Genomic DNA, 15,774 nt, shown 5'->3' with positions numbered 1-15,774 from the left:
TCTCGCCGATCGGTGTGATGTTTCATGGTTTAGGTAATGCGCGTCTTCGACACCAGCCTCCCGTATGCCAACGGCCGGATCGACGCGTTTTCGCTCGGAGGACAGCTCGTGCAACTCGTGAAATTTTAATCACGCGTGATTTCTCCGCCGATCGAACGCTCCACGTCGATCGCTTTATTTGACTTTTGCATCGTGAGAACCGCCGGCTTGGTCGTGTTATCGGTTAAAACGCGTGATCTATAGGAAATGACAAGACGTGGGTGTTTAATCGTATGAATATTCGGAGAGAAAGGGCTGAGAAACCGGAAGATAATTTACAAGAGGGTCAATTTAAGAAAACAGTTTCGAATAATTCTTCTTTGTAAATTCATGAAATTTTTGAAATTGAATTTCACAGTTCAAATTTCGGACGTAAAACGGCGGATTGCGGAAATACGTTTTCCTTTTTACACGCGATATCCTTGGAAAATAGGAAGCAGCGGTACGTTTCAATTATAAATGATTTCCGGCTCGAAGTAAATTTCATCGGGTTTAAAAGTCGACTTAAAGTTCGTCTGGCGTTAGTCGGTGTGATGCAACGATAGAAAAGGCAGACGCGACCAGCGAGATAACAGGGTCAGGGAGCAGCGAAGACGAAGAGGGTGGACGAGGAAACGGAGAGGGGAAACGAAATGGGGTTACTAATTCCCGAATAATGAAGGGATGAATCGCTAACCCCTCTCCGGACGATAAAGGGGTCGGCACTTGGTGCATTGTTGGAGTTTTACCGTGTTTTTTCAACCACATGTCACGCATTAACCGAAACAATGTGGCTTAAATGAATGGTCCTTTGCTCCCACGGCCACGTTCTCGTTGTTAAAACGTCCCTGGTATTTGTCACGCATTTATTTCCCAAGGATCCTTGCTTTTCTTACTGCTCGCCACCCCTGCCATTGCTCGCCACTTTAAATTCACGTGTTCGCGAGGCAGGGAATTCTTGATGCAGCCGCGGATGAAAATTTGCGACGAGATTTTCAGTTTTTCCGGCGCCGGGTAACTAAGCCCCTATTTGCATCGCGCGCGTCGTGATTTTTTCTCTTCTTCTCCCTCCCACCTCTGTTTTTCTAAATTAAGAAGAACTGTCGATGATGGAATCGCCAGAGTAAATTATATTTGCACATGGAAGTACGTAATTTATTCTGTTTAAATAGTTAGAGTTAAACAGTAATATTAAATAGCCAATGATATTTCAATTCTTGGTATTCCGACAAAAGGAACGATTATCTCGTAAACGGACGTTTTCGATTACTTTCCTTAGAAACAGGCAATGTTTTGTGCTAAACGATTCGTTAGTTTAGATAATCAGACGAATTCTTCGAAACAATTGAATAGCTACTACATTTTTAGATGCACATTTAAATTTCTTGAATGCATTCCCTTTTATTCTCGATGCATAACAAGAATGCATAAGCTTACTTGAGTTATATTGACTGAATAACGAAAGAACGAATAAGCAAGTAACGAATTCGCGTCGATTTGCATACGTTGAAATATACAAAATACGATATTCGCGGAATAAAAATTAAATTTAGTTGATATCTTCGAGGGTCTGATTACCCACAAGAAAAGAAATATTCGTCGGAAGAAATCATCTTCAAATTTCTAATATTCTAATATTATTATTATCAAATTAAAAATAGAAAAATTATACTATAATATGTTTATACATATGTATATATATCATTGAAAATATCGATGGGGAAATAGCGAGAGGTTTTTTCAAGCGGTAAGGGCTAAAATACGTTTTAAACAAACGCGACCTTTTTTCGAAGCAACTTTCGTCGGGGTGAGTGAATTCCGTGAGGACTGTTTGCATGGCTCTTTATTCTTCTTCCTCCAGGGGTTTTCGCCCCTCCAGGCTCATACTCTCGACGCCTACTTATATTGTTATGTAATTTATCTTGACTACCCCTTGTGCGAAGGAATGCTCACCCTTGGACCGCGGCATTAGCGACACCAAAGGGTGTCTTTACTTTTCACTTTTGCTAATTTCACTTTAGTCATCGGCGCTGGCGGAGAAGGGGCGGCCTATATCGTTATACATCTTGCCAAGCGTGACGATTTATTCTAAACCATGGAAGATGTTAGGCGATGTCGCAATTCGAAGATCCAAATGTGTTCGTCACGTTTTGAATGTCATATCTTTACAAGAAAGTTGTTCGACCTATTACGCGAACCTATTATACCTCAAGCTATTGTTATTTTTGTCTTACGTACATTGAAGCTTTTAAAGTACGTGTACAGTGTGCATACATATATAGTTGTCAATTTCTAGTATGGTTCTCTCGGAGGAAGTCATACTTATTTAAGAGACGAAGCTATACTGTTTCGTCTTTATAAGATCTTTTTACATCCGTTTTTAAAAACGGAATTAAGTTCAGCGTTGTACAAAATACGACAGAAATATATACAAGACACGAAAAATAGTAAAAAAGATAGTGACTTTTTTCCTAGCCCAAAATAATAATAAAACCTATATTCCATTATGTCACGATAATTAAAATTTCCCGCTGTTGAATTGTTTAACAAGCATAAGGCAAGCTTTTCTAGGTACTATAATTACCGGTTCCTCGTCACGTAAGTATCTTGAGATTCAAAATTCTACTTCAATTTTCTTGTTTGCCCTAACAGCCAAGAGAACGCTAGCGTGCAACGCTGTTATTAATATTTAATAGACTTCCAGCTGCACGGTGTCCTAAAAAATATTCGTTACACCTTTCGTTGTAACAACGGAACGGTTCGCGAGTACTTGGTATGAGAAAGAGAAGTACAACCAGGGAAACCCAATATTTTAAAGATTGCATGCCGATAACAAAAGGTAATATTAAATTTCTTTTCTTATCATAACAAAGAAGGCAATGTTTACTATAAAGTAGGATCCCTGACCGAAGAAATGGGTTACGGTTTTCAAGCTTCTATCGTTATACAGACTGTACCCGAAAGTGCTAACCGAGTAGCAAGAGATTCTACTTGACAAGATCGTAAACCAAAAATTTAAAATAAAATATCATCGTGCAAGATTTTTTCTATCGTCTCTTGCTTTTCTTTTTCCTTGTAGCATTCGTAGGGCCTTTGGAATGGCGACGGAAATTTCGTTTTTACACGCGTTACGTGTGCACACGAGGCCACGGTGACATCCTCGCATCATTTAGAAGTTATCAAAGAGCTCGGCGCCAACTTAACATTACGTTCATACGGTTTATCGTGGTGGTAGGTTCGCGTAAGAACGCGGCTCCACTACGCAAACCTCTCTTACTCACATTTTTCTCGCCGCGGGCAGGGAAACCTATATCTATGCGTCATCCACTCTCAAGTTACCATCTCGACTTTCCACTACCTCAGCTGGTTCCTTCGCATTTTTCCCCTGGATTTTGCTTGCCATGGAATAACCCCGTCTTCGGTGATAATGCGTATGGGGATTCGAGCTGACGTGCAAACTACACCACTGCACAGGGGTTTAGTAATATTTTTTAACTTATTACTTTTTTTCCTCTTTTATCCTCAACTTTTCGAAAAAGCGTGGGTTAGTGGTGCTTGTTATGATTTTGTATTTAATGTGACGAAGCGGACTTATGTTATTATGCTTAACAATTTTGTAATATACATTACGCACTGCGGATTAAAGTACATACTCTGATAAAAGTAATACGAAATAAGAATCTTATCAGCTGTTTAAAAGTTTCTAAATTTTCTGATCAACTTCATATTTTTTCCTATCTATACTCGTTCTTAATTAAAAGATAGCATCGTCAATTAGTGAGATCTCCAGTTTCATAAATCTATAAGTCATATAGGTAAATCAGAACGAATCTCATTTGTCCGTCAGATAGTATACCCGCATAAATTATAACAACCATAAGATTACATTTATTATTGCACGTATGTGTTCAACTTCCGTGTCGCATTCTACTTGCGTTTAATGAATGAATTTAACGTAATACACTCCATATATGCGTAATGTTCCAGAATTACAAATTTAATTCATTAATAGAATTATGCATTGCAAGAAACACAATAAATGTTATTTAATTTTAGAGTATCTCGTTTCACCTGTTCTTTCTGTTTCACCTATCGTGTAAAGTACAGGGTACAAATTAATATAACGTTAAATTAATATTACTCCAATGCTGAATAGTCGAACTCATTTATAATTCATACTAATCCCACTAGAACTGAACGATACCAGTAAGGAGTTAAAAATATCTGCGTCTCTTTACCAAAAGCTCCCTTAAAAAAACGAAGAGAACCGTTTACATACTAACCTTGACTAGACCGCGTATCTACGTAGCCTTATTAAAATCTTTTCATAAGTTCTATCGACTATAACTAACTCTCGGGCGTTTATTTCTGAAATACGCCTCGTATATGCAGCCTTTACCTTTTACTCGCTTCGCCTTTGCACGAGAAAAGGAAAAGAAAAAGACTGTCACTCGTTAGACGTTTTCATTTCTCCTTACGAGTGCTGTTTGCCACGCGAGTTCATCCTCGTTGATGCCCAAGCAAAGTTTTGCTCTATTAGTAATTTTGAGGCACCTCGCGATTCAATTTGCAAGCATTGAAGAGGAGAAAACTGGGCGGAAATGCAAGAACAACGCGCGGAGACACGAAAGGATCGAAACAATTATCTCCGACAGTTTTTGCGGGGCGCGAGACGGTGGATGAGGCGGAGGGGCAGGGGGTGCAGGAAGGTATCTTTCTCCGAGCACATGCCATCCGTGCGCAACATAATTCGCCAAAGTATCCGTTAATGAGCATCCAACGGTAATTCATTACATAGTTATTCTCGCGATGGCTGGCAGCCTTGTTCGTCAGAGCAACAAAGCTGGCCCCCTATCCACGCAATGCATTCCCCTCGAGAATGCATCGCGTCGTGCACCTGTGCTGCTGCTGCTGCTGCTGCTACTACTACTGCTGAGACTGCGGCACCGTAAAGCGTGGAAACAGAGAACGAGAGAGAAAAGACGGTGGGCAAACGAATGGGGGAGAGAAAGAGGCGGAGGAGCCGGAGCAGCGGTAGTACCGGTGGAGGAGGAGGAAAAAGAGGAAGAGAACGGACGATCCCATGCGGAGTAGCACGGGAAAAGGGAAAAATAGAGAAGGTGAGAGAGAAAGAGAAGGAGAAAGAGAAAGAGAGAGAGAGAGAGAGAGAGAGAGAGAAATGGAGTGAAAGAGGACGTGCGAAGGGTAGAGAGGATAGGAAGGCTTCACGTAGCACTTTTCCTTGTATTACTTAGCCCAGGATATAACCCACCGCGGCGTCGGTGGTGCCTATATCTCAGCCGAGGAAAACCACCCTCCGTGCGCGTATCTCTCTCCCCTGCCTTCCCGCCCCATTCCACCTTCTCTCTGCCACACTCTCTCTCCATCCACCTTCTGGCAGCCCGTTCTCCCTCTGAGCTGCACGTCCCCTCGCCCCCGTCAGCTATCCACCCTCCTAGTCCCCGACACACTCTATGTTCTCCTCTGTTCTCCCCCGATTCCACCCACCAACACCCACTACCATCCACCCGTTTTCCTTCCTCTCCTCCTCCTCTTCGCCTTGCACTCTCTCTCTACCCACATCCACCCACCCTCCACACCTCTGCCTTCATCCGTCGTTCCAACTCACCCCAACACACCCCCTGCTGAAGGTGGGTGCGCCCTACTGGCGCCTGAATCATCCCGCCCGAGGCCACGACCAGGGTGAGCGGACTGCGGAGGACGGGGGAAGGGAACGTAAAGGAGAAAGAGAGAGAGAGACAGAGATAGAGTGTACCGGGGGGTGGCTGACTGAGCTAGGGTTTTGGCGGTAGAACGGTGGTGGTGGCGGCTGCTGCTGCTGCTCAGGAGGGTGGCTCAAGAGAGGAGGCGGTGTGGAGGAGTAGATGGAGGCCGGGGGTGGTACAGGAGGAAGTAGGAAAGGAGGGTAGCGGAGTTAGAGTCCGTGGGGGGTGAGGAGGGTGATTCGTTGGTTGGTTGGGTTGGCAGGGAAACGGGGGGAAAGGGAACGAGCGAAGAGAGAGAGAATTCGAGCGCAAGGTACGTACCCGTGGGGTTGAAAGGGGGCGTCGAGTCGCCGTCGTCGTCGTCGCCGTCGTCGTCGTAGTCGACGTCGTAGTCGTCGTAACCGTAGGAGGGAGAATATAGTCGGCAAGGGGAGTGCGACGGAGGTGGGAACTAGAGGAGGCCGTCAGGGTGGCTGGCAGAGGGGTGTAAGGCTTCACTAATTATTTTTTGTCGGTCGCACGACAGGGGTGCGACTGCCAGCAATGACTGAAATTAAATGAATGAGCACCCGGCAGCGTTTCACGGGTGTACGAAGAAACGAGGCCGACGGAGAGAGACGCAGAAAGAGAGAATCCAGAGAGGGTGGGAGATCTGTAGATCGCTTTTGGCGGGTTTTCGGTGGGAGGACGGAACCCCGTCAAGAGAAAGGATTATGAATAGACTGTTCATTTTTCTCAAGTGTGAAATTATTAAAGATGGCGGTTCGTTGAAGAAGAACTTCGATCTCCTTTTTACTGGCTGTCCCCAGTGTGCGCTTTTACAGGTGCCGCGCCAACTTTTGTCCAGTTTCAAGCAAACGACCTCTTTGTTTGTCTACCTGTTTCTCGGTTGCCTTCCGATCCTAGTTTCGGTCGTTTCTTACGATCGAAAACGTGTCGAGTCCTATTGCTACTACTATTACTACTATCGCGTCCGTTCCTATTATTATTAGTGTCGATGCAAAAACTTTGGTTATTTTAAAATTTAAGGGCAGAAAAATACCATCAATGTTCCCTAAAATAAAAACTTAATGTCGACGTCATGCTTTCGATCCGAATAAGATTAGTCTCATGCCATACTTTTTGATCTATTCGTAATACACGAACCCAACTAGAATTTTGTGCTCTACAGAAGTAGAAGTAGAGCTGCTATTTTTTCGGAATGAAAGAAAAATCGTAAATTTGTCAACTTTATCAAGGAAATATCCAGAAGAGGGTATTTCTGTATGTGACAGCGATCGTGTCTCGATATTTCGTGGAAAAGCCGAATATGTAGGATGACTTGGATATAGGGAAAAGCTGAGTCAAATACTAAGAGTATATCGCATCGCCTACTCGGTGCTTGTCACGAACTAACGAGAGTTTCGTGAAAGAAATTTCTTTCCCTTTTCCATAGAACAAGCGATCGCAGAACGAGGTTTAAAGTGGTTGCAAGTGAAGGGGGTGGTAGTCGCAATTCGTTTCAACGAGTGCTACAATCAGAGAGAGGATTCGAATTATCTTTCCTACCCTTGATGCGATAAAAGACTACGTACTATCATTTCGGCGATTAATATTTTGTCTGTATGTTTAGTATTATTTATTATTATTATATTAGTTATATTATTAGTACTAATTTAGTAGAAGTTATTCGATAAATGTATCAGTAGTGGAAGATTAGCGCTGTTTCCAATAAATTAGATAATTAAAATAAAAATGATAGCTTTTAGAATGTCTTAGGCATGTTTTATCCGAAACGAAGATAAAATTCGATCGAATGCATAATCTTATATCTTTGTAGTTTTTACTTCGTTCCTGCGATAGTACAAGGGGCTAAGATTTTAACAGATTTTAATTTGTAACTATTCCTAAAAACAACGAATATATTTTTTATTTACCGAAATTTCGTGCGTTTTTATTTTCATATGTACGCACTATTAGATGTTTTGCTGCTTTTCAGACCTATCAATCTATGTTAAGTGTTAGCTCGAAAGCTGTCATTGATCACTGTTAAAATACTATTTGCAGATATCGATAAATTTTTCTATTGACATTTACATAACTGTACGATCGATTGTTTTTAACCATGCTTTAGTTATATTACAGACGCGGTATACATGAAATGTGTGTACCGCAAATTATCTCAGCTGAATGTGTTATCAAAGCAACTTTCGAAAATATGAAAGCAGTGTTCAAAATTTGTTGATATCTGTCGCGAAATTTCTTCTTGCATATAAAACTTAATATTATCCAAACTTTAATATCTCTTGTACAAAAAGAATTGGTAGCAGCATGAACTTTAGCAGCATCGTATTTTGATGCGTATATCATTCACGCTAATTCAACATTATATTAACATTACCGATATAAAATGTTAATTATCAATGTTGTGTTACGAATATAAAAAAAACCCGTTGTGCAAAAAACCTACTTGAGCTAATAAATAAAACACAGAGTAAGGAAATATTACTATTCATAGATATAAAAGATCATTATGCTTGCAGAAAGTTCTACGTAACACAATCAGTTATCCATGTTGATTCGGACCTTTCGTCCTATGACATGATTGAGTGAATGAAGGGATAAAAAAATATGCGACTCACAATGCGGAGAAATTCGTCATCGTCATCGATGCTGCAATAGCCCAGAAGCGGTCGTAACAGAGGTCATCGAGGAAGAATTATCGGACTTCATGGTGACCGCAAAAAACCTTTAACAGAACGTATGATATTATAATTTGTTCATAAAGATAGAGTTTAGCATTTAGAAATTAAAAAAAAAATGAAAGAATGATCTTTATTAAACATAAAACTTTGATAATGAAAATAAGGATTGAAATTCCAATAATAATCTCTAATATAATAGTCTGAAATCTAAAAGTTAAAACTAATAACTTCTGAAGCATAGTTATGTATCTTCGTTTCATAATCCAATATTGAGACTTTAAGTTAGTTACTTGAAATAAAAAGAAATACAAGGAATAGAATTAATTGAAATACAATATGCAAAGATACTTACATTATTTGTTTTTAAAGCACCATCAGATTCAGAGAACAGCGAGAAGCCGAGGTGGTGGAAAACCTTTAACAAATTATAAAATATTACAATTTATTCTCAAAAACATACAGTGTTGTTTATTTGAAAAGTTTAAGACAATGAAAAATGGAACTAATGATTCCATGGAACACGTTTGCATTCGTCTCATAATTTAATATTAATCTTTGAGATTTTAGTTCAATAGAAACTTTAATAATAATAATAATAAAGTAAATTGGGCTACAATATAAAAAGTACTTACATTGTTAAGGTTGTGGAGAGGCTGTATCCTGTTGAGCACTGACTCTAATGCCGAAAATGTGAATTTAAAAAATGTATATACAAAGAACGAAAAATAAAAGACTACATGCTCGTTTATGTAATAATCGGCGAACAAACACTGACTCTAATTTCGCGTATGATTATTATAATTAGATTATACAGACCGCATTGCGCGCGGTCACGATCACAAACATTTACTAAAAAAAAGCTGTATTAGTAGAAAAAAGAATACTATATTTTATCTTCATATTTTACTGTATTCATATTAGCTTTTGTAAAGAGAAATGATTGTTATTTACATATATTATTTCAAAGTATCATAACCAATATTACGAAAATGGAATACGTCTGGGACAAATGGGATATGTCCTTAAGATAGATATGAATATTAGAAAATATCTCAAATATTTAAAAATACTGTAAATACGATGTAACTAATTTTTTAACAAAACTTTTGTAACAAATAAAAGTTGCTCGGTTAAACTTACTTGAAGAGCACAATAATATAACGCGTCAAAAGTTAAACATGTTTGTAATGGCGTCGCATTATAGAAATAATAAAAGTTATTGAAAAAAGTCAGGAGATGACGCTACTATAGAGAATTCGCGCGGGAAGTACAGCAAGATATTATTCATAACCTACTATGACTATTCAGAGATCTATTTCAGAATAATGAATTGAAACAATAAAATAATTCGTTTAGTTTATTTGGGATAAAAAAGTAATTCGATATATTCTAATTTATTAAAGTTAATATATTAAAATCTTTTTTAATTGCAACAAATAGTCTAAGAAAAGGTAGTAGAATCATATATATATATATAAGAGTACTTTCGTTATAATAAATGAAACATTCTTAATCATTTATGAATTAAAACAAAACGATAAACAAACTCAAAACCTATTTCAAAAGCAAATAATACAAGCTATCGGTGAGATTAACAGTCAAATATACGTCAAAAAAGAAAGAACAAACAAAAATGGAAAAAGTTATTTAATTTTATTATAATAGTGTTTAATAAACGAGTAAGTGAATGTGTGATAATTAAACAAACCTAATAGTAGTGTATAAAGGCAGCAAACTAGCGATGGAACAAATTATTACGCAGTTAATAGGTTTCGCGACGCGAATTGATACATCTCACCGCTACGACTTTCCACAACTGAATGGTTCTACATATTACGTTTCGTCATGCGAAACAGTGGTGGGAATGTTTTGCTCGGCGTTATGTCAAGCATATCCGAATACGAATCGGTAAATTCTTTAAAACGCTTTAAGAGAAATGTTTTCAAACAGTGAACAGCACGAAAGATAAAAATAAATGAGTGAGTTCGAAATTATGGGCATATTAGAAGAGAAATTGGCCAAATAAAATTCAACGACGAATATAGAGAATGAAATGAAGGTATATTTTTGATATATATTTTACTTGACCTATGGTGTATTAATTTATTATTCATACTGCTTTTAATAATTTCAACCGACAAAAATATTGAATAACGTAAAGAATGTTCTAGAGAAAATAATAATTATAGCAATACCATAAATGTCAAAACGCACGAATTAAACATATAGGTATATGTATAATAGATGAATATATGTACGTATTGTAGAACACATGAAACGAAGGGTAGCTGTGACATGTAATTCCTTTTCTTGTCACACGATTTCGTAATTTATGTCACTAATAGAATAATTTTGTGCAAACATCTCAGTTACTTTAACACTAATAAGTACAGAATAATGTATATGGTTTTCTTAATGAAGTGGCTTTAAATATTTGAATTAACAGATGCAGCCACTCAAATGTACGTTAGTATAGCATTATTTAATATGATTGCATCACTACAAAGAACAATGCAATAGTCTCGTCGTTGGGATTTTTGAAAAAATTTGTTATATTTAAGATCCCGTCCCATAATTTCATTGTTAATTGCTCTGCACTATTTACACTTACGCACTGCATTATTACGCTATTGAATTCTCCAATTTTAGTCTTATACTATTAATTGTTTCACAAAAAATATAACGACTAATCACATACACGATGCACCTGTCGCAGAATAAAAGACGATACTGCGTTTTGACACTTGTGGCGCTGTGATCGTATCGATGAGTGATACATCGCGCAGAGAATCGATATTTGAATCCGTACGTTCACGAGTTTTTGGAGATAGTACTCTCATTATTTGTGTTTAAATTAATTTTTGATTAGTTGGAATTTTATAACGGATTTCATAAATTTATTGCAGTAGTGTAGTAGCAGTGTGTGGTGTACAATGTAAAACTGACACTTCAAAATCTATAACCACCATTTATATCCGACGCCTGATAACCCTCTTTTATGGATTTTTGGGAAAAATTCAACGTGTAAAAAGGTAAGGGAGAAAATGATTGGAATATATCTTCGTATTAATTTTACACACATACAGAATAACTTTTATACCTGATAATTTTATATGTGTATATAGCAATGATACAATGCTTATTAACAAGTATCATATAACGTTTTTCTTTTGGTTGGGTAAACCTAACCAAAAAGTTTCCTACGTTATTATAATGTTAAAATTAGAACGTAACATAAAAATAAGTTGCATCTACGTATTTTAATTTTATAAAAGGTTAAACGATAAATCATCCAATTAATTACCTAGTGACGTCTTTCGATACTTCAAACAACTTTCTTTTCATGTTAAACTACAAAATATTTTGTCCTTATTAAATCAATTTTATGTTCTTATTACATATTTCATAATGTCAGTTGACTTACCAATTTATGTTGCCTGGTACTACGTAGAAATCAGAAACGGATCGTTCAAAGTCATAATTCTTCCCGTCTTGTAAGACACGTACCGCTACGTAAATTACGGCTAGTTTACAAGCCTGTAAGAAGGATAAAAAGAAAGAAGCGAATGTCCTCGTAATTGCTATCGACGTAGCTGCATATGCTCCGATCACACGGCTCGATCGCTCGCAAGTACGTGCTCCTACAAAATTTAGTGACTAGCGGTTTCCGCGACGATCTCAATTAATTTCCACGCAATTAACTTCCAATGCCTGGAGCGAGTCTCTACGCGTGAACTTCTCGTCGGTAAATCACAGCGATCATGCAGTGCGTGTATGCGTTATCCCCGTGGCTCCGTAGGTGAAAAGCCGTAGGTCGAAGGTGTAAGTGTTCCGCGAGGATGCGGATACACGGGGGTGAGAGAGGATTTAAAGCTCGTGCAAACACGCCGGATCTCTGTGCTAGCATAAATACGAGGAACAAGGTGGCAAATGGCACGAGGGTAGCTCGTTCCTTTCTCCCGTGTCCCATACCAACCCCCGGATCTTCTCTTGTTTCCGTGTACGAGGCGCGGACAACTTTAGTCTGTTCGGAAAAGTAAATGTCGAGAGGTTTATTCTGGCCGTTGTTTTGTTGGAAATTTCGAGCGTGAATGTGTTGATGGGGCATTTAATTAAACCGGCAAACCTTCTTGGTATCTTGTTAATAGGTTAATAATTATTATACGAAGCAATGTGTTTTGGGTTTAATATTAACGTTAGGAGTTTAACAACTTTTGCGTACCGCATTTCAACATTTTCGCAATAAGATTTCCTTTAGCGCTATAAATCATACTAGAATTTCGAAAATCTCGAAAATACATGATTTAAGAATATTTCAAAGCGGGAAAAATGTCTATCTACAGTTTGAAGCCATACTCATTTTACTTAACTGTCCGAGAATCATACTATATTCCTTGGAATAACTTCATTTTATCGTTATGACGAGGAGAAACATTTTAGACCGAGAACGTTAGGAGGCTCACCCCGTACATCGTTAAGCGTATTCATGAACTTGGGACGGGATGGCTGATGGAAGGGAATTAAAATCACCCTACTTATTGTCGGCATGCGGCTTTTCGACCATTCGGTGACGCACGTTGCTGGAAGATCAACTGATTTGATCGTACATGAGGGGTCGTGCTTTGTCATACGTGGACCTAATATTTCTGAGAGGGTCGGTACGCCGCGATGGGTGACGCAAATTAGGTGAACCCGTTTGACTTGGATTTTAGTGGGGCGTCGACCGATCGCTGGTTAATTTAATTATACCGCACGAATACCGTTGGTCTTGTGTTTGCCACATTCCTACAGAAAATATTTCGTACAGGGAATAACGGGAATCGCGATGATCTCTCGTTTTAAATTCGTTATATACTACTAATGCGGTACTACACTTATCGGGTGTGAAATCGAATTTTACGTTACGTTTGAGTTTCCTGGTATCTTAAGCTTAATTATTTCTTGTTTCACTTAATGAATCGTAATAATTTCCAGTAACTACCGATAGAACGATTTAGGTAATGGGTTATACCGTAGGTTCCGATCGTAAATACTTTCAATCGATAGCTCCGTGTTTGTAGCTTGCTATCTTATCTTTTCGTTAAATTTTTACTTCTTTCTAAAAAGAACCGTTTTACAGGAACAAGCGAGTAAACGAGTTATTAGTAAATGTTGTACTATAATGTCAATGTACTATAATGATCCGTGTTATCCGATCCAGATAACGCGTAGAGAAGTTAAAAAGCATATCAGTACTTTTATTTCGAGAGGAATCGGACGTTGCTTAGAAGACCAATTGAATGCCATGTCCTATCAGCTGACATTTCCATTTCTTTTATAAACGAGTCTTTTCTACGGGTACGTTCGATCTCCTTAAATCCCCGGAAATCGCCAGGTTCGTCGAGCTCGCCGAAAAACAGCGATTCTCTCTTCTGTGGCCATTCAGCGGACATTTCTTCAAGGTGGAACAAGGCACCGGTTTTTTCCCGAATCACATTCTGCCTAGGTCAGCCGGATCTTCTCTCTTTCCCTCTGCCCTCGTCTCAGGGATCCTGTCCCTCCGATCCTACGCGGAACGACGATCCACCTCCGAGAAAACATCCCTTATGTAAGAATCGATACGCGTAGGAGAGGAGGATGTGCAGAGGGCAAACGAGGTGGCTGCAGAGATGGCGAGGGTGAAAGACAGAGAGAAAGAGAGAAGGAGGAATGGAAAGGGAAAAGGAAAGAGAGAGGGCGGGAAGTAGCACCGTTTCAGAGTTCCCTTAGCGATCTTACTCGAGCGCCGGAAACATCCCTTATCCTCGAGGTACCTCGAGATTCTTCTTCGCGTTTGAACTCTGCCACGTGAAACGTACCTCCTACCACTGGCGCGTACCGTTCTCCTCTCTCTCGACCTCCTCCTCTTTTCTTTCGGCCGCCGGTGGCGTTGTCGGTGTCGGTGCTTCTTCCTCTTCTTCCTTATTTTCTCTTCCCGGTCCGCCCACCCCGGAAGAGTCGGTAGATCGTCCCAGAGACGACCTACGCGTCCCGTGACGCGTACGTAGAACCTCGAGCTTGCAAGGATGCTCGAAGGTTGGGCCACCGTGGAGCGCAGATGGAGGACGAGGGATGGGGTTGGCGGAAAGGAGGTTGGAGATGACGGTACGGAGTTGAGCCAGGAGGGTGGTTGGCAGGCGCGGGGTTGGAAACGTGGTGTTTGTTCGGGACGATAGTGTAAGACGGTGACGTGCACATCCCCTGCCAGCCTGCCAGTCTGCCAGGCAGAGTCTGCTTGCCTCTGCCTTGGCTGCCACTGGAAATGGAGGGTGGTTTCAACCCTTAGGTCGGGCGTAGCGCTGGGGTGGGTGAATGTGGGAGGTGGTGAAGGCGAGGAGAAACGATGGTACACGACGTGGAAGGAGGAAAGGCGGCAAGCAGGAGAGTTTCAGTCCACAGGGGTGGAGGAGGGTAACGAAGAGAACGAGGGAGAAAGAGAATAACAGACTCGCCTGTATGGCGTAGTAGCCAGGGGCCGAGAAGTACTTTCGAGGTCGGCAGGGCCGCCTTAATTATCGTCGCGTTTCGTGAAAGCTTCCACTTTATTTCGTCGTTCTTCTTCTGATCGTATGCCGTACGACCTCTTGGAACCCGTTATTTTTGCACGAGCAACGTTTGAGTTTTTCCCCTCGCTATACCAGCGCATTTTGCTACGATTTAGTATAATTTTTAGAGTATAATTATCAGTAAGATATTCTTTATGATCGTAACGGATGTTATCACGATGTTTATCAACCGTTATTTCGTTTCGTAATGGACGCCAATTATACGGATAAGCGAAACGTCAAAAATGAATGCAAAGGGATGTTTGGTTCGGTGTTGTTGATTGCGTTAGGTCCATCGTCCCATTGAAATTCATATAGAACGAACACCTTATCCTGTCTTTCTTTCTCCTCTTTCCACGCAACCATCCCCCTTTCTTCTCTACCTGTTAGAGAATCGCGTACTTATTGCTAGAACTATTTCGCGATCGGCGCTGAAAAGAGTCCCCATATCGAATGACTAATTCCATTCGCTAATCGATTGTCGAAACTTGTTAGATTAATAGAGTAAAAGATGGAATGAAGACACAAGAAATTCTTTTCTTCGAGCGTTCCGCTCGACGAGTTCGCTGCTCTATTGAAATTATTAATCTTCCGCGTAATTACGTCGGTACTTTCATCGACGTGACTGTACTACTTTGTCGTCGCTGCCATCGTTACTCGAGACTCTAAAAAATGCCCGGAATTTCCAAGAGGGGACGCTTAACCCTAGGAAGTTCAGTGCAAAAGTTCCGCTTCGGTCCTTTCCTCGGTTTCGCGGAAAGAAGGGGAAAGAGAAGTGGAACA

Source organism: Bombus huntii, chromosome 15, assembly GCF_024542735.1.
Source record: "Bombus huntii isolate Logan2020A chromosome 15, iyBomHunt1.1, whole genome shotgun sequence".
Taxonomy (NCBI): Eukaryota; Metazoa; Arthropoda; class Insecta; order Hymenoptera; family Apidae; genus Bombus; species Bombus huntii.
Note: the sequence above shows the minus strand (reverse complement) of the source record.